Source organism: Pinus tabuliformis, chromosome 1_2, assembly GCF_031772625.1.
Source record: "Pinus tabuliformis cultivar Carrire ecotype Pingquan chromosome 1_2, CPIR1, whole genome shotgun sequence".
NCBI classification, from domain to species: Eukaryota; Viridiplantae; Streptophyta; class Pinopsida; order Pinales; family Pinaceae; genus Pinus; species Pinus tabuliformis.
The window spans coordinates 1305847509-1305871507 of NC_142298.1; the positions used below are offsets into that span (position 1 = coordinate 1305847509).

Genomic DNA, 23999 nt, shown 5'->3' on the forward strand with positions numbered 1-23999 from the left:
TTGTGAATGCCATGAGTAACACTTCACTGCTTCCAACATAGTCATCCTCTTCATCAGACTCATCATTATCCCTTTTGAGTAAAAAGGTATTTTTAGTTGATTTTTTCTTTGTAATCATGAATTCTTCTTCATCAAAGTCATCTTGTTTGGAGAAGAAATTCTTTTTAATGACCCTTTCTTCTTGAACATCTTCTTTTTGTATTCATATTCATCATCGCTATCATGTTTATGAGGACATGTTGCAGCATAATGTCATTCTACCACACTTGAAACAAATGAGAGGATACATACCTTTGAGCTTGGACCCTTTCCTTAGTTTCTTCACGAATTGTGCTAGTTCTATTTCAACATCGGAATCATCATCATTGCAAAAAAAATTCCCTTTTTTCAATGTTTTTGAAGCCTTGAATGCAACTTCCTTAGAGTTTGGGATCCATTTTCTCATTTCATATGCAATGAGAATCCCATGAAGTTCGTCCATTTTTAGGTCATCCAAGTCCTTCATTTATTCTATGGCATTGACTTTGGAATCAAACAATTCTAGAAGTGATCTCAAAACTTTTTGGTCAAATGTGTTTTCTTCGATGGTTTCACCTAGACCCTTGAGTGAGTTGACAACTTCATCCACTCAGAGGAAAAAGTCTCCAATGTCTTCTTCATCATCCATTTTAAGACTCTCAAATTGTCTTCTATGAGTTTGGAGTTTTTCCTTCTTGACCTTGGAGTCTCCATCATAGATAGCAATAAGCTTGTCCCACATTTCTTTGGCAAATTCACAGTTCATAACTTTTGTAAATTCTGAATCAAAAATTCCACTTGTTATGGAAATTAGTGCTTTGGAATTTGCTATATAAATTTCTCTTCCATCCTGATTTGTTGGTGGAGAAGATGGAACTTTATACCCATCTAGAACTGATTGTCATACTTCTGGTCCAAGAGACATTAAATAAAATGTCATCCTACATTTCCAAAAGGCAAAATTTGTTCCTTCAAATTGAGGGATTTTTCTTGAATCCTTATTGATCATTGTGACTAAGAATCTTTCTTCCAGTTGTTAGGCTGATTATGAAGAAGCTGGGTCTGAAACCAATTGTTGAAATACTAAGAGGGGGGTGAATCAATATTTCATGCAATTGTTATAGTTAATGCCAGTTAATATTTTTCACAATTACTACCAAAAAGTAAATAATAAGAATTTTATTAAGAACAGATGAGGACACCAATCCTCTTTTTACAATAGATTGAGTACAATAATGTTGAGGGCTCTAACCCTTCAATCCACCAGGCTCCAACCTGTTGCCAAGTTCCAACTTGGGCTTCACGAGGCTCCAACCCTTAAACTTTTAATAAACAGAATGTATAAATGACTTACTTCAATTGCTCCACAAGTCTGTTCCAGACTTCCAATTTGTCCATTGAATGAGAGTATTCTTCATTGTCCAATACTTCATTGTCCAAACCTCTAAATGCTCCACTGTCCAAATCTCCAAATGCTCCATTGTCCAAAGCTTTTGAGTTCTTCACTTCAAAATCTGCTACAAATGATGATGTAATTGTGACTCCAATTCTGCTCCTTAACATCACTGAAATACCAGGACCGAGCTCCTTCAATGATAGTTGTCCACAGGTTTCTGCAATGTTATGTGTTCATTGTTTCGAGCCCCTCACAGGTCACAAGTCTGAGCCTAAAGAAGACTGAGCCTTCAAACCTCCACTGATGCATAACCGAGTCACACAGATGTATCTCCACAGCTTTATCACCACATATGTATACCCGAGTCACAATTGTATCTCCACAAATATATCTCACAGATGTCTTACCACGAGCCTTCCACAAATGTATTACCACCAAGCATTCCACAGATTCTATGTATTGCCAATCCTCCACAAATGTATGTCCAAGCCTCCACAGGTAATTACAAGTCTCGAGTGTATTACTATCATAGATTCAAGGTATAAGTCCACAGTTTTGAGGTTTAATTCGACAAGTCCAAGGTATAGCTCTTTCACAACTTCAAGGTATACTTCCACAGGTTCGAGCCTTTCACTAGGCTGCAATCCGAAACACAGGTCTGAGGTGTAAGTATTCTTCTTGTCCGAGCTGTAGTGATGACCCAACACCGAATTAACCGAAACAATGTCCTCTCGACCTCCTTAGTTCACGAGATGTGAACTATTTTGTGTTGTTATGATGACCTTCACTAAATTTGGATGATTGGAATGAGATGTTTAACCTTGTATTTATACACATTTTGACCTTTAACGAGGGGACATGTCCGTTGGAGGTGAGGCTGACTTGCACAAGTAGGCTTATGTCGGCCAGCATTCAAAATTATTGTATTTCAACTTGAAAAATCATTTTCTCTCAATCTAGGAGGAGTTAGAAAGCGAGTAAGGGCTTGTTGGAAAGGGAAAAATATCCTGACTCCTCTACAAGCCTATGCCAATTTCATCCTTAAATGAGGTCAATTTTCCATTAATAAAATTACATTTGTCAACTGTCATCATTATTTTATTCATCGTGGCTTTTAGAGTCTCATCATATGTTAGGGCTTCTTCTTCAAGTGTGATCTTCATTAGGATTAGGGCTTCAAAATTTCAACCAACATTCATCCATGCATCATTATCTTCATCAATGCTCATATTGACATCAATGACAATTTTGACCAACACACCACCCATTGGAATGGAAAGCATTGGATTATTCAATACATATTCCCCCATTGTTAGCTTGATATTATGGCACTTTCCCGAGCAATTTATAGTTCCTCCATTTGCAACCATCTCTTGACACTCTGGTGCTAGATATAAGAAGCAATTCAATTCCTTGGCTATCTTACAATGAATAAAATTATGGGTACTACCCGAATCAATTAGCACTATTACCTTTTTAGTCTTGATATATCCTTCTATCTTGAGAGTTTAAGGAGTGGTAATTCCTACCAATGCATTACAAGATATGGTCAGATTCATTTCTTCTTTTTCTAGGGTTGGTTCCTGGTGTACATCCTCCTCTTTTGATGTTTCTTGTTCCTTTTCTTCCTCCTCTTCACAATCTATGTAGAATAATTTTTTCTCAACACACTTATGACCTTTAGTGTATTTTCTATCACAACTGTAACAAAACCCTTTTTCTCTTTTTCCCTCCAATTGTTGTGGTGTCAACTTGGTAGGTTGTGAAAGACTAGGAGTAACAACACTTCCATCTTTATAGTTGTGAGTGGTAGACTTCCTTGTTGCCATAATTTTTCTTTCAACTTTTCTTGCCACCCTGAATGCCTTCTATAATGAATCAGGTTCCCAAAGGTGAACCTCATGTTGGATGTTATCTTTTAAATTCCCTATGAAGACATCAACCCTATGCTCCTCTAGAATATCAGTTACCCTAATATTCAATTTTGGAAGTCTTCAATGTGCTCCAACATTGAACCCTTTTGTTTGAGATTTATCAATTGGCTAAAGAAGGTGTTTCTCTTTGTATCTTCATAATGTGCTATCATTTCCTCCGTAAAAATTGACCAGGTGACAAGTGGTTTACAAGAACAAAGCCATCTATACCATAAAAATTGATTGGGTTCTAAATATAAAGATACAATATGTACCTTTTGTGAGGGTTTCACATCATGTAGATCAAAATATTGCTCCATTTGTAGTATCCACGTTACCGGATCCTTCCCATCAAACTTCCTCATATCTATCTTTGGAATGTGGTGGTTATTAAACCCCACATTGGAGTATCTAAAATCATAATTCATATTCCTTTTGTCTTCATCATGATTTTCATTGATTACCTTGTCACCACTGAGAAGCCTTTCTTGCAACAACTTTGTCAACCCTTCCAATTTGACATTCATTACATCCATGTCTACTTTAAAAACCTCCATGTTGCCTTTTATCCCATCCATATCCCCTTTTAAGCCATCGATTTCCCCTTTTAGTTCATCATTGGTTGCTCTTTTCCAGAGAAAAATTTGTTGCACTTGGTCCCGTAATTTTGATTTATCATGTTGCAATTCTTCCTCTTCATGTGTCATAGTAGAGCTTTCTGAGGGCTTAATGGGTGTAGAATTCTTTTGTTTGAGAGGCATTTTAGAACCAAACACTAATATTTATAATTCAATATGCCCTTTGAATCACTTCAAACTGATTTTTGAAACAAGAGTTATGCAAAATTAAAAAATACACACCTTTTTATTTCTTTTTAGATGGTCGATGTTAAAAGTGTTGTATCTCTATAATTTAGGATCTCCAAGGTCTATAATTTCGTCTTGTGGTAGCCCTTTGAGTCTTCTTTCCAACTCCACAAGTCAGTCCAAGATTGGATTCTTCAAGAAAGAGTTATTATGGATCTCCCACGATGACCTGATTATAGATTGGTTCAATAGAGCAGACTTGTATGGTGTGCCACGTGTCACTGTTTCGACCTTCGACCCTAAAAATGATAAAAAAATAAACTAGAGTATGTTCTCTTTCAATCACTTCTTACGAAATTCAAATCGGATGCTTAGAGAGAAAGTTATGACGATTTTCCCTATGTCACATGTTTGAGATTAAATTCTGGAACTTGCAAAAAACCCTAACTTCCTCAGATCATATCTCTGAAAATATAGTGAACCAAAATCTGAAAATTTTTACACGAAGTTAACCACAATTTTGGCTCCACGTGGTAAAAATTTCAGCTTTTGAAGCCTCGTAGAAAAATGTTATAGCAAAAATGCCAAGATGGTCTGTCTGAAGAAGTGAAACCCTAGAATCCAAAGCTTTGATACCAATTGTTATGCAACCAACTCACATAAAAGATAGATCAATGACTTAAAAATTATCCTCTTCGAGGGGAAAACCTCCTTTACATTACATAAATGAACAATTCTTGGATGATACAAATGACAAAACCTCCTTTGTATATATAGGAGTCTAAGGGGTCACAATATAAATAAAGCCTACATAACAATAATAATGTAAGTGCACAACAATAACAATAGTGGGCTTCTATGGGGCGCAACAATAACAATATGGGGGCTACATGGGCACAACAATAACAATAAGGGGGCTACACTAGTATTATAGGGACCTAACAACATGTCCATGGTACACCCGCCAAGTGGTAGGCAGCATGTGATACAAAGGTGCAATGGAGTGGGGATCAAGGGAAGGCTACAAGCAACATGCCACAATATAGACCAAGTCAACTCTTTCCGCTGAATCCCCCCACTAATCCATCTTCAAAAGTATCCATGATAAGTAAACTAAACTACCCAACTACACAACGAAGAGCCATACCTTTGGGGTTGAAGGGCCCACCTTCAAACATACGATCATAACAGATGGGAAAGGGACCACATGGCTAGTTCAGGTGGCGGAGAAAATGGCACATCAAGCTATCTAGTGGCTACAAGCAGCTACTGGTTGTCGACTAAGGACCATTTAGGAAAAAAAATTCCCTATTGATATCACCCACAAAGTGGTGAGTAGCAGGACCAAATTTCTAGATTTTCATGCCAATGTCTAGAAACATGTGCCATAGGTCCAGTAATCTCTACATTGGATTTTGTGGCATGTGCCACTATCAAACTTTCTAGCTCTTGGAAGTCATGTCACAATTAATATACAAACCTCAAATTTTGTGCTTATCAGTGTAGCAAGTCCCTCCTCGGATTTCATGCCTCTAACTGATAATTTTCACCCCCCGAAATATGCATTGTAACAACCTTGAAATTCAAGTTGATACTTCCTAGAAAACCATGTTGTCAAACTCAACTTCTTTGCCTCGAAATGCACATCGTGTCTCCTTGATTTGCAGCCTATCAACCCCTCATTAAATGCATTGTAGGTGCCTCGAACTCAACGTTGGAACCTCTGCCCTTTTCCTTGGATTGCATGCCTTTTTCCTAGCTTAGCAACTCAACCCACTATCTTGCTTACTCCATGTTGTAACTTGGTATCTCCTTCAGCAAACTTTAGTTATCATAGCCTCCCTCCTCCTCTCCTCCTTTTCTCCTCTTCTCCAACACTTGCACATGAAGAAATGAACTCTTTGCCTTTTTTCCTCCTTTTTAGTCTTATAATGATGAGAAGCCCTATCCCTAGCATCAAGGGTTGAGATTAGATCTCAACTCTCCTTGATCAAAGGTGGAGATCTAATCTTCGATTGACCCCCTCGTATATCCCCCCCCCCCCCCTTCATTAATGAGCCTAACAAGTCACTTTAATGTCTTTCTGTACCTTATACCTTTTTCTCATAAAGTCACTTTAAAAACATAAAATAACTTTAATATAATAAAGTACCATGTACTTTTTGTACCTCGTAAAATGAATAAAATGTCACATGACTTTTAAGAACTCATGAAGTCATACTGAAAAGTGGGTCTCATGTGTTTTCCTTGGCCAAGCACTAGGAAACACCTCCTTGGTACCTTTTTCAACAGTTTTGCTTATAGAGGTGACAAGTGGTATTGTCGACCTATTTTATTCACTCAAAAGGAAAAAGGGAGTGCTCCGCTTGAGGAGTATTCCAATACCCTCTAAAAGAAATATTATTTTATGAATTAATAATTGATTTGAAAAATATAAATTGAGGAGAAGATTTATTTGCCAAAGCCATGGTTAGAGTTGTGGGAGCTCCCCTCCAAGCTTAGTTGAATGTCCTTCAAAGGAAGAAGTTATGGAACAAGTTCGAAGTGAGGTTTGCCATCTCTCTTTTCTTTTCATCCATGATTAGGATTTTAGTTATTGAAATTAGTGTTGCGAACATTGTGATTTTATTGCGATGTTTTGAAAAAATTGCGAGTTTTCATGCCAATGATTTTATCAGTCGGTGTTATCAACTACTTTTTCAAATTCAAAAAATCACGAAAAAATCGAAATTTTTACCAAAAAATCACAAGCGGAAAACAATGAACTTTTACAGCCAAATTCAGTTTTTTCTTGCTCATTTTACAAATAGAGGACAAGAGTGAGAGTTAAGGAGGAGGAGAACTTATCTGCAAGGGCAAGAGAGGAGAAAAGTGAAGGCATTTAGCATCACAAGCAAAAAAAAATCAAGTTTGGACCAAGTTTCTTCAGCAGAGCGTGGTTTTTAGGTATGGACATCAAATTTGGCCCTTCTTTTTGTTTTTTTCTTGTTTTTCCTTGGATTTATATCACCCATTTATTTTCCATGATTTTTGTTTGGATTTGAGTGTGTGTTTTTGTCATTTTTGTTGCAATTAATGGAGAGTGTCTTTTTTTGGGGTCAAAAATGCAAAATTTTGAGTGTTAGCTTTATTTGTTTAATTTCTTCTTGTGCCCTAGGTTTTTTCCATCATTTTTTCTTGGGTTTGAATATTTATTTTTTGTCATTATTGTTGCATTGATTTAAGGGTTTTTTTGGTCAAAAATTCCAAATGTTGTATGTAAATTTAAATTTCATTTGTTTAACTTGCAATTATTCATGTGCCCTAGGTTCAAACTTCAATCTTACATTAAAACTCAAGATTAAACAAAGTTACAAACATGCCAAGGAAATTGGACCCTGTGTGGGAATTTGGTGAGCCTAATGGAGAGTTTGACAGATCAAATTTGACTTGCAAGTTATATTGGCATCATATGACAAGGGGGGTATACAGATTGAAGTATCACCTTGCATAACTTCCTGGACATGAGGTAGGGCCTTGCTTTTCAAAACCATGGGCATCGTTTTGTATAGTATCTCTAACCCAATTCCCTTTTTACTTTATGTCGTTATATAGTTTATTTCAGGCATTTATATTATGTCTTTTATATTTCAGTTTGTTAGAGTAGATTTCCTATTCCAGTGGTATTTTCTATATATGCATGATAATTTCGATGTTGAATGGATATCTATTTGATGGAGTTTTGTTTCCTTGGATGCAAGATTCTGTGATTCGCACATTACTTCTTGGAAGCAACATGTCCCCATATGGAGCCAGATGTTACACTCAAATTATCAAAGTTCTAGGGAAGCAGAAGTGCCAACTTTTCTCAACAAGGATCGGATCACATATCAGCAGTCTATGTGTCATAGTCATCCCATTCTGCAAGTTAAATATTATACAAGAGGTATAATACACAAGAGGTATTTTGTAATAATAATTTATTATATATAAAAATGTATAAGTGATGTCGAATGTTACAATAAGGACCCGCATATATACCTAAGCAAGTGTCCTTTCGTGACTGGACATGTCTTTCAGACATGCTTTTTCACTTAACTAATGACTACTTAACATAATCATTACTTGCTTATTTAGTATTTACATTTATTTATATTTATTTATCTAATTTATTGATGTTTATTTTATTTTATACAATTTATGTTTGTAACATTGCCTCTTCCTTCAAAAGCTTTGTCATCAAAGCTTATTGTTGCCAATTTCCTTCACTTTAACCTCGAATAATTGTCTTCATTTGGCTCACATCATTCTTAATAATTGGTCACTGGTACCTTTGTCTGTGTAATTTGCTAGTCACACTGTCTTGAATCAAGGGTTATCCATCGATTTTTATTTTATTTTATATATATATAATTTATTTATTTTTTAATTAATATAATAATTTAATTATAATTATTAATATTTTAGTTCACAATGCCTAGTTAATAAGAGGATACGTCTAAATGAAATAAGGCGATGGTTGATTGTTTTTTTGAACGACTGGACCAGAAGACACGGGAGTAATGCCTGTCACGGTGGAAGACACCCAAATCTATTCCTGTGTGTCTTTTCTCCACGGAAGAAAGGTTACTAACGTGGTTGCTCACACACCCTCTATGCATATATATTGGAAAGAAACATGGACCTTCTTCTGTCATCGCCACAACTACACAGCGTAACGTTTTTCCTCGGTGGCAAATTTCAACGGAGATTAGACTAATCTCAGTACCCACGACACGATGACACGTCGGTCGGTGTATCTGCTGATAAATTGTGACAAATTCGAGGCTACCATCCTTAACCTTAAACTTCCAAACAATAATCACCACCTCCTTCTCGGCTTCGCGCTCCCGTTCCCCACCCACTTGTCCAACGTCGATGACCATTCTTTTGCAAGTGATTAATAATATATGTGGCCCGCAGGCAACCATTCGTGGGCAACACAGGATGTCGTGGTCGTCCTCCAAATTGCGAACTGTTTCAGTGAATGGTGCAAGAAGCACGACATCAATGGGCATGGGCGTTGCACTTGAGTCTTTTCCCTCAAATGATACGGTGAAACCCCCAATGCCGAAATGGTGCGGTGTACCCTCTTCCATCTAGTGGTAACAATAGAATGACCCACTTGGATCAATTGACCAATCGTCTAGGAAAGAAACGGTGAAGGAGGACTTTATACGGGTACGCCAGCAGAAGTAGAAAAACACATAAGGCTTTTATGGATTGAAAGCGAGGATTGCCAAATATGGCTGCTTCTTGATAGATGCCTCACAAAACCAAGTTATGAAATAGTTTGAGGAAAGCAGGTCATTCCCTTGCTTGCACACAGTTCGATACCTATACACAAATTGCATAGGAAGCCAATAGAATATATCCATATGAAGGTCCTGTTGTTGCACAAAGTGTCTAGGCACCGCGACAACGCTCATAGTAAGGGCTATCACTCTAATCGTTACTCACTCCATTTAGACTCTCTCCTAGATAAGTCAAGGGGGGTAGTCCCTAAGGTGAATGGATGAGGGTAGCCTGTGGAACACAGGCTCTAGGAGATTTTCAGGATGAACAACTTGATGAATTTAGAATAGGTCTTAGTCAATCAAGATAGATAGACACAATCACAAGATAAAAATAACTATAGACCAGTGCCTTTAATTTGAATTAACCAAAGACTAAATAAATGACAAGTCAACCAGAGCAATTTATATTGTGGCAAAGTGACGATCATGAACAATTAAATGTAAAAGTGCTCAAAAGTTTGACATGCAGGATAATCTAGCAAAATTATCTTTCTCCAATAGAGAATATGATTTAAAACATTTATCGCACCTTGACCATAGAAAAATCATGAAAATTTCATTTAATCACGAAATAACACCAAGGAACTTTAAATTAGAATTTTAATTATTCCTTAGGCAATTAGTTGAATGAAGAAATCAAAATCTTTCCAGAAAACCTTGATTAAAATGTTATATTTCCGCTTAAGATTTACCAGTGAAACCCTTAAAAAATTAAATTATTTCCAAAAAAAATCTTTTGAAAACCTTGGACTGCAAAATTATGCAAACAAATCCCAAAGGTCCAGATCTTAACCTCCAAGGCCTAGATCAGGACTCTACATGGATTTTTTCCTCAAATATGTAGCTACAAGGAAATAAAAAAATACCCAAATGATATATACAATGATAAAACTAGAACCCAACAAAACCCAAGTCAAAAAACCAAAAATAATTACAGATCTATGCACAGGAATGGCAGATCTATCAGATCTGGGGAGTGTGAGTCCAACTCCGCTCCCAGATCTGATAATCTAAGGCTCTCAACAACCAGATTTATCAATTTTTCACATAAAAAAAATAAATTTTAAAATTTTAAAGGAGGTGCTTATAGCTCAAAACCCTTCATGCATCACCAATAAAAATCGTATTATAAGCATGGGATTAAATTAAGTTGGGCTCTTCAGAAAACACTGATCGAGAGTTGGTTGGTCCAACTGAAAACTTCTCCGAATGCCCGATGATCTAAAAGATCAAGATTCTCTTGCAAAACTTAATCCAGCTATCAAAATAGAGCGAGAATTGATAATAAAATTCAAATAAATAGAGATACCTGCTATTACATTCAAAATTTAAATTATCATTTAAACCTCAGCGACTAAACAAGATACCTGTACTCAAATCACTCTTCAGAAGCTATTATCAATGGCTAAAAAAATATTTTGTACATGAAAAACGATACATCTTATAGTAATTCCATGATGAGTAACACCGGCAAATATTAACCCCAAAGTCTTTCTTTATTATTCAAGAAAATATTATACAAGAGCTTTTAGCTTAAGCACACGACTCAAAAATCGGATGAATTGACTCACAAATGACTTCCTATTTAAAGATAAATCTTCCAACGGTTAGTTCGAGTGATCCTCGTCAAAGCAATCTCGACCGTTGATGAGGATCAAAATTTCTTTTAATTTCATCTGTCGAAATTTTAAATTCTTGAGGAAATTTGAATTTTTCAATTAAATACATTTTAATTAATTCAAAAATTAAATTTTTGAATTAATTTCCTCAAAATTTGAATTAATTTCCTCAAAATTTTGACTTTGACTAACCCCAGGGACCAAAGGCTTAAAATTTAGCAAAATAATAAATTTACCTTTGTCCGAGGACCTTTTAATTTTTATTTTTAAGGACCGACGAATTTAGGAAAAATTAAATTTAACCAGGACCTAAAATTAATTAAATTTCTGGCTTAGGATTTCAATTAATTTTTTTTCCAAAAAATTTAATTAATTAACCTATGAGGGGATAAATTATTTTGTCCAACCCTCATGACACTTTACATCATAATTTTCATATTTTTTACATCATAAGGGGGAAAACCCATTTGTAAAAGACCCTCACAGACTACCCATTTCTACAACACAAATATAGTCCAGCAGACCAAACAATTTGTAATAAAATAACCTAACCAAATAGTTAGGATTATTCCCAAATCACTTTTACATTGACTCGATCTAGAACACTAGGACTCGCCTAAGATCCCAGTGACAAAGTCCATTCCGGCTTTGGGGTAAGGCTGAAGGAAAACTTTGTCAACCATCTGAGAATGGATCAGTGAGACAAAAAACCTCCCGGAATGTAGATCGTCACCAGAAAAGTAGGTTTACCTAGGTAATTACATACACGACACAGATCTGCTGAGATTATTTACATTATACATATGCAGAAAGGGTTTACATAACATCTTGGAAGTGAAATTGATGATGATAGTTGTACAGCATGAACACATCGATCAAGTGCTATCCCTTTTGCAAAAAAAGGGGTGTACTGCTATAGGTCGTTGACACGTAGTGGTCAACAGGTCCTACGGCAATCCGTTCCACCCTGCGGCAAATACCAGAGTCGTTGATTCAATTTCCATTTTTTTAACCCAACCAAATCAACAAGGAGACAATAACAATTCGTGACAGTATAATCTAAATCTTTCCTATTGTCATTTTCCATCGTTCCACTTTTAGTGTTTGTCACTGAACTGTATTCTCTTTCTCCAATTCCTATGTGGAAGTCCATTTCCTCTTTTTCTAACTTGAATAATATTCTCTTGCTCTCTTCACCTGAAAAATGTTTTGGAAAAAGTTCAGGGAGCACACTTTCCAGTGCAGCACTCAAAGTAAAAGTTGAACCTTCATCGTTTGGAATTTCTACAGCCTTGTTGATATGAGTTACCTCATCCCAACATTCCACTAGAAATGCAACACCAAGATCATTTCGAACTTCTTTTAGATGACGTAAATACAACTGAAGTGGGAACTTTCCAGTTCTATTTGTTTCAAGACTATCACTTTCACCATGGTTCCGCCGATTTAATAACCCTTTACCAAAATTTGTTCCAGAAGCACCATCCTCAACAACAGGTCCTGACCTAAGTTGTGCAGAATTTGATTATACCCATCCATGTCACCTTTTGCAACACACTGCCATAGCTCTATTTGATTTGGTTTTTACATGTTCATTACATTCCTTGTGCTTTCGTTCATTATTAAGGATGCTTCTTTTAAAGAATTAATAAAACTCCATTTCACGTTGTCTTCACCCTCACATGGGCTTAATATATCTGTTGGATACTCTCTAAAGTGAACTACTATATTCCATGGCCTTTCCGGCTCTGCACCAAGAAGATCAAAGAAGACTCCAGTTGGAATGTACCATTTCAAAGGTAAGCCTTTGTAGTCAAACCATACTATATTTGTTCCAGGAGGCAAGGAACTTTGAAAATGAGGTTTTATGACAGGAATAAGAAGAGGAAGGTATCCATTACGAGGAGCCAAGACTTGAAGAGGTGGGGAGATAGGAATTGTTGTAACTTCGGAATCGTGCAAATGAACTTGCAGTGGAGTGTTGCCCATCCACACATACTTGCAAGCAGACTGTCCCCTTGATGAAAGCACAAAACTATGACCACTTACAGTAGCAAGCTCTGAACTTGTCACACGTGAAGAAATTTGAGAGGATAAACAAGTCATCAAACCATCTTCCACTACTCCTTCATCAGGCACATTAAGATCAATATCTAAATGTGGACGACTCTGAATGTCACTTACACCAGCAGTCACACTGGTTGCAGTAATAATTGAACTGCCTTTACCCACCATCCCTATTTTCTCGAAGGTATTTACATTCTCCGCATCTTCAAGAGCCTGTTTTTTCACAAGAGCTACTGATGGCAGTTTCTCATTAACAGCTTCTTTCAACAAGGATAAATCTGATATCATTTCATTGTCAATATCTACAGCAGCCTGCTCTTTCTCCGGAGCCACAGATGGTAGTTTTTCATTGACAACATCTTCTTCATTGTTATGATATTGTACATCTCCTTGTTTCTCAAGATTATCCTCATCCTAAACTATATCATCTTCATTGGAATCATTATCTTGATCATTTTCTGCAACATCTTCATTTCCATTATCATCATTCTGATCAAAATCTTCTTCTTCTGTTTCAACTTGTTTCATTTTTTCATTGTCGCTATTATCTTCCTTATTATCGATTTCCTTTCTACATGCTTTAACTTTTGTAAATGATTTTTATAAATGATAAAATGTTTCTTGAATTTTACTAAATTGCTCCATGAATTCAGGACGTGAACATGATGGCATATTGTGCAGCGAACAACGTTCAAAGACTCGCATGATTATATTTTGTGCCATGGCTTTGATACCACTAAAGCAACAAAACATGTAGCTTGTTGGCTTGAATGTAAAAATACACAAGAATATTTTGTAATAATAATTTATTATATATAAAAATGTATAAGTGATGTCGAATGTTACAATGAGGACCTACATATATACCTAAGCAGGTGTCCTTTCGTGACTAGGTATGTCTTTTAGACATGCCTTTTCACTTAACTAATGACTACTTAACATAATCATTACTTGATTATTTGGTAATTACATTTATTTATATTTATTTTATTTTATACAATTTATGTTCGTAACACAGAGTTGGAGGAGTGTAGCTGCAAGGCTACACAGATTCTAATTGGGTAGGGAGTGTTGTGGACAGAAAGTCCATGTTGTTTCAGTTTGGGATCAACCATGATCTCATGCTTCAACAGAAAGCAACAGTAAGTGGCACTCAGTTCAACAGTGATAGAGTACATGGCAACAAGTATGGCAAAATATGAGGCAATATGGCTTTGCAAGATGCTTGTGGGATAATCTGATCTGCAGATGGGGCCAACAGTGATCCACTATGATAATCAGAGTTGCATTAAGCTCTCTAAAAATCCTGTGTTTCATGATCGGTCCAACATATTGAGATCAGATATCACTTCATCAGAGACAAGGTTCAGATGGGAGTTGTGAGATTGTAGTACATTTCTACAGAGAAACAGGTACTAAGATAAGAAGGGGGTGGTGGAGAATCCCTTCCTAGCAAGGAAGGACTGTTGATGTGAGTGGTAGCATCGAAGGGTCTTCTACATAGAATTGGTGTCTTAGCATGTAGAAGACATTATTTGCCTCTTCTAGTGATTTATGTCTTCTTTCCTAAGTCTAACTTAGGAAAAGTAAAATAATTAAAGTAAATTAATTATTGTGGACTATTGAGTTATTTTCTAAGGATAAATAAGTTTATTATTTAAGTGATTTAGAAATAATCTCAAACGTTGATCTCCAAGATGGTTCTAGAAGGGAGATTGGGGTTAGGGATTTGGACTTAGTTAAGATTACAAAGGAAGCCTAGCGAGGAGGTGAAGACAACAACATGTAGAGCACAAGTTGTGTGGACGAGTCATCAATCAGATAAAGTGATTTTTTCCAAGTATGACTAGCTCAGTTGATCAATGCGCAGAGGAGAAGTTCGAGTGGGTTTGTGTGAATCTAGGAGGGTTGCGTAGAAGGAGATTGCAAGGCCAAGTTGTCAGAGGGAGATCGATTTATTCAAGAGGAGGTTGGGTTACTAGAGGGCCCATTTCTCCTCATTGCCCATCAACGGCACGCAAGGAGGGTGCAGGTTAAGTTTCTAGCATAATTGTTGGGTTGAGTACTTCAAGGTGGTTTCATCCAGAAACTAATTTCTTTGAGGCCAAGTAATCTTGGGCTAAATTCATTCTAAGAGAGCCAAGTTACAGGTTCCAAATTTGTATTTTTCTTTGTGTCTTTGTGGATCGAAAAACCCATATTTTCCATATAATGAAAGAATGGAAAGTTGTTGTGGGTGAATTATTTTTGCAATGTGTGATTGATCTCTCTAGTTTATTTCTGCTACATATATTTAATTCTAGAAGTTAAAAATACTAGTGATTTTATTTTTCGGTGATTCAGTAATTTTTTGGGTAAATAAATAATTTACCAAGGATAAATTAAATTGTCGTGAGAAAATAAATTTGGCTAGTATTAGAAAGTTTAACAAGAGCAAGATGGATATTGGCTCTTTCCCTATCAACTCCCATGGTTCTAGCTTTATCATACCTGAAGGCTCTTGTATCTTTTAGGGGCATCACTGGTGGGTCATACCATTTCAAGATTTCATCCAATGGAGTGAGCAAAGAACATTGAATGGTACACAACATGGGTACAGAAACCTAAAAATTTCTACGTGCATGTCATTCATAACTTTGGTGAAGGAAATCTAATGTTGTTCTATGTCTTGCATGCGCAAGCGAGAATCCACTAACATGGGGGGATGGTGATCAACCAACGAATATTCTTTGTGAGCTTGTGGTTCGACTTCCATATTGAAACCTTAAATTTTTGGATCCTTTTTGTTTTTCCTCCTCTTCCTTCTTGTATTTGTTTCAATCTTTGATTGGAACATGCTTACAAGTAGACTCCTATAGTCTTACCTTCATCTCATGGCATAATCCCACAAAGATGCTTTCCCACATGGATATATGAACCTATGTAAGACGTATGACAATGGATCAACCCCCTTTCCCTCCCCCAACCACATAATTCCAAAAGGTTTTTGATCTCTCTTTGGGTTTTTTCCATCATCACTTTTATTTTCATTATCAACATCCTCTTCCATTTCTCCCCCTCTCAATGGTATGAGGTACCTATTTCTAGTTCTTCATCACCAATATTTTGACATCACAACACCAATATCACAAACAAACAAACAAAATCGGAGTTGTTGTCGCATCGCTTGCACACCTAGTTAATGTGGGAAAAATCCTCAACCCCACAAGGTCTGACTTGGTGGCAAACTAAGAGATGGGGTTGTCACCTATTCCCAACTCTTTTCGCGTTAAAGCTCTCTCCTAGTTAAAGCTAAGGGGGGTAGTCCATAAATGAATGTTTGATGAAATGTGAGTGAAGTGTAAGTTTTCTAGGAGATTTAAGGTTAGTGGGACTACTTCAAAATATGAGCAAGCTTGAGCAATATAAAGATGTATGTTCAATGATAATCAATACAACATTCAAGAGATAAGCATGTAAACCAATGCCTTGTAAATTAATCAAATGAAATAAATACTTGCTCAATAGATATTCAATGTAAAATACAACTAGTCCTGCAAAATAAAGCAATGTTAGATGAAGGGTAGAATATCCCTTGCAAGATACAAATTGTACTTGTAATTAAATGCTCAAGTAAAAGATGATATCATTCAATGATCATAAGCAATAAACATCAAGCACATATAATAGCAATATTGACAAGTAAATTAAAGATAGCAAGATGAAAGTTTACACCACTTGCAATATGCTACTTGAGAAAAAATAACTTGCAAATGAGATTCAATGGAGCAAAGTATTACTTGCAAAAGTAGATGTTGTACTTGCTAAATGAAATGATCAACAAAAGATCATAACCTTTATAGATAATGAAACCATTCATCATGACAAGCACATAAGACAAATAAAACTTGCAAGTAAATTGGAAAGTGATCTAAGATAGTATATTAGTATGATGTGCAAACTAGCTAAGGTGAGATGCGATTATCTTGGTGGATTTTAATCTATATGCCTATTCTAGGTGTGACCTTTCTTTCGACTGTTTTGAAACAAGTATTTTATGTAAGTTGTGGAAGGCCACCCAGGGAAAGACAGTTAGGGTTGCATTAACAATCCCTCCCCTGGGGTATCCAACACACCCGATGCCTCCGGCATTATAGCAACTATGGGTCTAACAACTGCAAGGTCACCGTGTTAACCACATAAGAGGGTCTATGTCCCTCAAGTTGGTGAAAGAAGGGGGTCCCTAAAAGATGTCTTTCAACCAAGCTTATGCTTGGAGGTGAATTAATTAAAAATGCAAATTAGTGCTTAGAATGCCTAAATGAGATGCATGAGGTTACTTATCCAAATAGAAGTGTTGATAGAAATAAGTGAAATGCCCAAAATTAATTTGCGCCAATGACTTCAAAATGGAAAAATAGTAGCTTAATGTTGTGAGCAAGTTAAGTGAAATGATACATGTAAGTTGCTTAAAAGTAACTTCCTCCAAAATGACAACAATGTAATGCTTCAAAGAATATCAACAATAATCAAGATAACATGTAGCATAAGTTGACCAAAAGATGAAGCATGTACTCAAATAATCATGAAACAATTCACCAAGATGAATGTAAAGATGGATTAGTGAACCAAATCAAAGCTTGCCAAGAATGTAAAATGAGTTGCTCAAAAAGGTAAATTGCAATTTTGTAACTGAAAGCAACAATTAAACAAATGCAAGAGCTCAAGTGATGGAATAGCAAACTTGAAATGAAAAATGGTGTAGTGTTAATTCTCAAGAGTTACCACATGTGAATTAAATTAATAAATTAATCATGCATGTAAGTAAACTAGATTGTGAAAGTCAAGAATAAGAACATGCAAATCAATCCACCCACTAGAGTCCTCCTTCTAAATGAGGAGGCAGGATACCATGGGATGAATCTCAAGCTCCCTCAAGCCAAATAAATTTATTTTATTAGTGTTACAATGAGGAGAAGGTCTTTAAAAGGCTGCCCAAAAGAAATGAAGGACAAGATTTACAAAGCAAGGACTATATAAGCTAGAATCCCCTCCTTCGACAATGTGAAACTTGGCAACCACAATGGCCAATAGAACTTCCTCAAATCTGAAAATTACAAAGAGAAATCAGCCTCAAGAGCCCACGGCCTAGCCACTTTTGGTGCAGCCCTCAAGCAAACTTAGCCCTGCAGCAAATAGGAGATCTTAAGTGCTCACGGCCTCCTTGAAATTTGATCCCAATGTATATCAAAGGCCTTGCAAACACTTGTTAGAAGTTTGAAGAAAACACTCCTCAAAACCTATCACAAAATGAGTTAGAAAATACTTTCAACTATGGGCTGCAATACAAGAGGATTGTTAGTGGAGAGAGCATGCAAAGAAGACAAATTATAATACACACTAATATAAAAGAAACTAAACCAAGTGATGGGAGTAAAACCCCATACTTGCCTAGTCTAGAACATTGTTCTAATTAGCTTATGTAATTTTTGTAAGCTCTAGATTTAAATCAAAGGAAGTAAGAAATTTAAATTTATAAGTGATTCAAGTAGAATATGGAAAAGAAAACTCCCCTCTTGCTTCTCTTTAGATGAAAGTCATGAAGTTAAAATCGATGGGTCTAAGCAATCTTGAATCCGAGAGTGAATCAACCTATGTGAGACTTCTCCCATGACTAAAAGGATCCTACACACAAATTCAAAGATTTTCTACACACTTGGACACAAATATTAGCTTACAAAAGGAGTTAGAGCAACACAATGGATAAAATAAACTAACGATTCCTCCAAAAATCAATTAGCAATTTCATTCCTAGAATACTACTCTAAATCAAATGGAAATAGATCCACAACAAATGGCAATAGAAGCTAATACAAACCAAATGCATAGGAAATGGAAGCACAACAATATAACATGGAAAGGGATCACCTCAAGATAGCCAAGACAACACCAATGATACCCCAAAGTCTTTGTTTTATTAGAAAAATGCAAGTGTACAAATTGGCAGAGTTTCCTCAACCCCAATAGCTCATAACATGAATACAAAATAACAGCACAAAGCTCCATTATATAGAGATATGGGATCAAATCCCAATGAGACATCCATGTGACAAGTGGTGTTGGAGAAGATCCCAAGCACAGAAGTCAAATTCCAAGTGGAGAGATGAGATGACATGTGTGCAGCTTCAACCAAATCAAACTCCTTGAGGTGGCCATCGAATTCTTCATCAAGCAAGTCGAATATCCATGTGTGAAGCAAAGAAATGTCAAATGTGCAACAATAGGGAGTTAACTCCCAACCATCAAGCCAAGAAGTGACACCTCTCATTGATGTTCCCAATGTGCCATGCGTTGAGCCCCCATCATGAATTATGTGGGCCTTCCTTGGAATCTGTGGGGCTTGGAGTGGAGCTCCTTGCCATGTGTAAGAGCTAAGTGAAATGGGAGTGGAGACAAATCTCCACTAATTTCTCTATCAAATTTGTTGACCATCCATAAAAGATACTCCAACCAAATCGATGTGCCACGTCACCAAATCGATTTCCTCATTTGTAGCTGGGAAATTTGATTTCCCCATGTGCTCATAATCTCAAGTGATGTCATGTGCCAAATCATCTTCCACTTGTCCTTTGACTCAACTCTTGACTTGAGATTATTTCCATGTCATTCTGTCATGTGGAGTTATTTATTTTTATCCATTTAATATAATTTTGTGCTAATTTATTGCCACATTTTCCACTAAACTTAGGAAAAGTGGGTTTTGAGGGTCCATAACTTATTTTTTAACCCTCAAACTATGTCTTAATAGAAAGTTGGCGAGGAAAGGTGTATTTTTGAGCGCACACACCCCATACAACTTCTCTAGACTATACTTATAACAATTTACATTTAGATTTTATTAAAAATTTCATCCTGCGAGAAATTTAAAAAATAAAAAAACTAACCCCTAGACCTAATCAAATTCCCCAAAACTTTATGAGTGATAGTATGGTAATACACAACGATGCTAGACAATATCATTCACCCAAGGCCTTGCCATCAAGCTGCAATCCAGCTTTGGGATTATGGTTTGAGGAAAAAACTCAATTAATTATTAAATGCTAGAAAGTTCCTAATAATTAACCAAGTAATTGTGAGAATTCCTACACCAAAATCCCCACTGTAGCAAACTGATGTTACTTCTCCTACTTCATTAAATCATGCAAGTTATTTATTGTATTCTACGATAAATATCTAAGCACATTTGCAGCCTTCACTTAATTTACATATATGTGGAAACAAAATATTGAGCAAGAAAGAAAAATACAACACATAGGACACAGTTATTTGTGGAAAAATAGTCCCCGTGAAAACCCAATGCAAGAAAACCAGTGCAGCAACTCTCAAGGTTTATTATTATGCAGGAGAAATTCTAAGTACAATTCTAGGATGCTCAACTAGTAATCCGATACAGAGAAAATACTGAACAAAAGACTGTTGAAATGATCTCACCCTGTAACTGGAGAATCGGTGACTGATCCTGCTACTCTGGAGGCTCTGCGTCACCCTCTGCATGGTCTCTGTGCAGAACTATCACCCAAGGTCGCTTTTGCATCACCCCTCGTGGGTATTACATTGCCTCTCCTCTAGATCTTTTGTTGGTTGAGAAATAGACTTTCTGCCTCCCAGACTCACACCCTGGCTTTCGGCAACCGAACTTTGACTTCCCTCAGCAACAACTCGACTTCCCCTCAAGGACTACGCTGCCTCTGTGTCATCATTGCATAGGCCAGCATTAGCCTTCCTCTGGAAATCTTTTTGTTGTCCCTCTGCTTGGTACTCTCCAGAATTTCCTTCTCCCGGATTCTCACTGCCCCTTTGCTGCAAGATCTCCTCAATCGATTTTCCTCCTGAGAACTTCTCACCTCAGAAAATCGATTTTCTCAATCTCTCTATGTATTTTCCAAATGACCCTTAAGCCCCTTCTTATATCTTCCTGTTGGACAACCAATGGCCTAGATTAACTCATAATTAAAGGCTCAGATCGTTTTGGCTTGATCTATGGCTTCTTCTAGAAGTTTCACCCCTGATTAGTTTAGTACCCATTAATATTTTAATTTTCCTAAGTTTAGACTTAGGAACCCAATTAAAAATATTAATTATTTTAATAAAATCACTTCTGGGTGGAATTTCCCAAAACGCTTTATGGGTTCTTTGGAATACTTGTGCCTAAGCCTCCCTACAAAATTTGAGGCTTAGAGCACATCCGATGCTACCCCAAATCAACACTCCCTCTTAGTGAGTAATGCGCTCTAGCAATACACTGCCTCTCTGCATACTGCTCTGACTCTAAAGCATCATATTTGTGCTGTTGATATCTGACGCATTGTCCACCAACCATTGCGTTGTTTCCACCACTGTATTGTTGCCTTCGACATTGCCACTGCCAATGCTACATCTGTATTGCAGCCCCCTCTCAAATGTTGCATCTCTTATCCTGCTAGGACTGCCACTGCTAGCACTGCAACTCAGTTGCTGAGAAAGGCAACTGAAAAAACACCCAAGACTGGACAAGTATCCAGTGGATACTCCTTGGTGCTGATATCCTGACTGCTGCTAGTCCCATTCTGCCTCTGAAGCCACTGCGTTGTTGAAGCTCTACATTGTGCCTCCTTGCATTGTTGCCTCACTGCTTTGCGCTGCTCTGTCTCTGGCTCTTCTAGCCACTACATCTGTGGAATCAACACTCCATGGCACCAACTAAAACTCCACCATCCCGCTACTACTGATCATGGGCTCCCGTAGCAAGGTGACGATCCAAGAGGTGGGAACCTCAAGGATCCTGCCCATCTACAATCCTCCTAAATACAACTCTATATCAGCCCACGTCCCTCCTAGAGGTATCTCGACTATCATGGCGAACTCCTCCTCATCGATCTTCGGGGTTGCAACCTTGGGATCATGCTTCTCATCCTTGTCATTTTTCTTCAAAATACACTAGATGCATAGTGGCCCATCTCACCACATCTGAAGCACTTCACCTTCGAGAAGTCCTTCTTTCATCTTTGTTTGCCCCTGATGCAAGGGTTGTGTTACCCTCTTCCTCCACTTTAGGCTTCGACCCACATTTGTTGGGACAACTACCACACTATCAACATATGCCTTCAGGGCATGCTCATCTAAAAGGAAAGTCATCCTAGCCTTCCAGATGGCATAATTGGAAGCCTCATCCAACCTGTCCTGATCCCTCAAGCCACTGGTTTCCATATCCTCTGAAAATTGTCGAACAACTCCCTCTTTCTCCCTACTACGTAGCTCCTAGGCTGACTTACACACCCCCTGATGGAGTCAGTAAGCTGTTTCTCCTCTATTGCTTAGCAATTGAGAAATGTTGATATCCTCGGCAAGAAATCACTGAGGAAGTATTCCCTCACTATGCTCTTCTTCTTTCTTCTGACGTCTTTCAGCCTGACAAAACTGCCCACTGAAAAATCTGCGTCCACCAACTACTCCTCACACTGAGCCTCAGCGTTGCTCCCTCTACCATGGCAAAATTCGAACTGGAAGCTCCTTCTCTCAATCAACTCACTCGGAGAGAGACTTGTGAAAATTCCTACACTCTGAAGGAAGCCCTACTATAGCAAATCTGATTCTACTTCACCTACTTGACTTTTAAATTTACATTCATCAAGTTATTCTTTTGAATCCTGAAGAAAATTACTTTTGCAGCCTACACTAATTAAATAGTTCATCTCATGAAACAAAAAACAGAGCAAAGAAACAAATACATAGGACACACTTATTTTTGGACACAATAGTCCCCAGAAAATCCCAATGCGGGTAAACCGATGCAACAGTTCTGAGGGTTTATTATTATGCAGGGGAAATATTTGAATACAAATCTAGGATGTTCATCTAGCAATCCTTTTACAAAGAAAAACACTGGCAGAAAATCTAAGCGAGTTTTACCTCACTTCACCCGACAGAATTCTCGTTGATCTAGCACAAGACTAGCTAACCCTTGCTACTTCTGCATTGGCCCTACGTAGGCCCTGCATCAGCACTACGTCACCTCTTTTGCCCTCTATGTCAGCAATCCCGGTTGTTCCAGTAGTTCCTGGCAGTTCTGGATTATGCATGACAGACAGTTTTTTTGCTCTGCATGGGCCTTTATGCCCCTACGTCAAGACTACATGGGCCCAGACTGGCCTAGCGTCAGCTCTCCCAGCTATTGTGCTTCCTCTCTACACGCTCTCTCTGCCTCTCTGTCAGTATTCTCCAGAAAGTCCTTCTCCCGGATTCTCACTGCCCCTCTACTACTAAATGATCACTTAGTTCAAATTTCTCAGCTTCCTAGCCCCAGAAACCAAACTCCAGATCAATTCTCTCATTTTTTTCACCAGTTTTCCCACATTGAGTTTTTCCGGGGACAATTGTCCAAAAACAACAGTGTTAATGTGATTGATTCTTGTACTTGCATATCATTGTTATTTTCTCTATGTAATTATGTGATAACTGCAGTAGAATTTATTTTAATTTTTAATGAAGGGTTTCATAAATAACTTATTGTGAGAAATAAGTAGGTGAAATAAATCAGTTACTGCAGTAGAATTTCGTGCTAGAAATTTTCACATGGTATTAGAGGAGAGATTGGGCAACAGGATAGAAGAATATGCTATGAGACAGGAGCATGATTTCAAGGCATCAACTCAGAGGGACTCGCACAGATCTTCAGAGAAAGAAGAGAGCACGAAGAACATGGATCACGATTATTCTATGTTAGCTTCCAAATTGGAAGAAGTCGCTTGACTAGCGAGTTCTGCCTCCTCTGAGGTTTGGTATATAGATAGTGGAGCTTCCTGGCATGTGGCAGGAATACGAGAATTTTTTTCAACTTATCAGGAAGA

General features: G+C 37.3%; 1 long non-coding RNA gene and 1 pseudogene across 1 annotated transcript in view; both read right to left on the bottom strand.

The window, feature by feature from the left end:
• The window catches only part of LOC149211010 (uncharacterized), a 77014-nt gene that overhangs the window by 27920 nt on the left and 25095 nt on the right, over positions 1-23999 (bottom strand). The gene's annotated exons all lie outside the window — the stretch shown is intronic.
• On the bottom strand, positions 12005-22359 carry LOC149211011 (uncharacterized; annotated as a pseudogene).